This window comes from Fonticula alba (assembly GCF_000388065.1).
Source record: "Fonticula alba strain ATCC 38817 unplaced genomic scaffold supercont2.3, whole genome shotgun sequence".
NCBI classification, from domain to species: domain Eukaryota; order Rotosphaerida; family Fonticulaceae; genus Fonticula; species Fonticula alba.
The window spans coordinates 819,269-820,976 of NW_009242973.1; positions in this window are offsets into that span (position 1 = coordinate 819,269).

Consider the following 1,708-nt stretch of genomic DNA (forward strand, 5'->3'; position numbering starts at 1 on the left):
GAAACATGCATTCCCCGGGGCCGCCCTGGCGGCGGCCCCCCGCGCACCACACAATCCGCCGCGCCTGGTGCAGGTGACCATCGGACGCGCCGGCGGGCCGGCATTTCCCACGTTCGACCATCCCCAATGGATGTCGCCCCCGAGCGCGCGGCCGACTGCCGCGGAGGTCCCGACTGACACCGGGCCGCCCGGGCCCGCACACACACACACACACACCGGCGCATGCCCGCGCCAAGGAGCTGGCAGCGTCTCCCCCTGCGACCCCCGGGCCGGGAGACGCGACGCGCGCACGCCGCGCCCTCACACACACACACACACAGGCACACACAGGCACACACAGCCGACAGAACAAACAAAATCCCTCGAGAGACACGCGCATACCTACACACACACACAGACGCACCCCCGCCCCCGCCCCCGCCCCCGCCCATCGGCCAGCAGCCATGCCGCGGACGAATAGCCCGCCCCGGCCCGCTGCCAGGCTCAACGGAGCCCGGAGGGCGTGCCGGACCGACGCACGAAGGCCAAGCCCCACGCACAGCGCGGTCGGCCTGGTGGCACCCACCGACCCGCATCATGCCCACAGGCACGCCCCCGCCAGGAAAAGATGCCTCCCACCCCCGGGGCCCGCACACCGGCGCATGCCCCCGGCCGGCGGCCATCTGCCACCATGCCCCGGGGCTTAGGACCCGCCGGGGCGGCGACGCCCCCCGCGGGGCGGCCCTCGCGGGAGGGTCCCCGTAAACCGGTCTGGGAGGCCGCCCCGACCGGCCCCCTGGACGGGCGGCAGGAGCGAACCCGCGTGGAATATTCCCTCCCCCCCCCCCGCCTGGCCCCATCCCCATCCCCCCGGAGACCCGCCCACGCATGACCCGCCCGCCCCCTCCCCTCCGCCGGGGCCGAGCGAGAGGGCCCATTCCCGAACCTTCCTTCCCCCGGCCTGACGCCCAAGCCACGCCCGGCGCCGCGTCCTGCCACAACGCCGGCACCGCCCCCGCCGGCCTGCGCCACCAATGAGCCCCTCTGCCTCATGGATGAGGCACGCCGCTCCGAGAGGGGGCGTGGGGGGGGGCGGGGGGGCAAGGCCCCTGCGCCCCCACCCCCCCCCCGCCGAAGTGTGCATCCCACATGGGGCGCCCCTCGGCCCCGGGGGGGGGAGGTCGAGGGGCGCCTGTCTCACCTGGGCAGGGGCCGCCTGGATCCAAGCCGGGAGGGGGGGGGAGCACACCGACAAAGCGCGCCGGCAACCATGCCTGCGCGAGCGCCCCTGTCGCAGCCTCCGGGGACACGGACGCGGCGTTCTGCCCCACAACAGATGCCGCCCCCTCGCGACACCCATCGCTGGCCCTCTGGGCGCGACTGGGGTTTGTCATTCCCGACGCCGATCCCAGCCCGGGCCTCGGGCAGCACGCGTGGGGGGGGGGGGGGGGGTCTCCGCTCGCCCCCCCCCCCCCCCCCCCCCGCCGGGGACCGCCAGGCCCGACAGGACGCGCACGCCACCACCACGCACCCCGCGCATTCGCCTCCCAAGCAAACACATGTGCCAGGTGCCTGCCCCCCCGAGGGCCCCCGTCGCTGGCATGGGGGAGCCCCCGGGCGCGTGCTGAGCACGCAGCCTCGCGCTGCCGCACCTCTGCCACGGTGTTTCAGCGCGTCGTGGGAAGCGAACGCCCCCCCCCCCCCCCCCCCCCTGCTGTGTCCCCGGCCC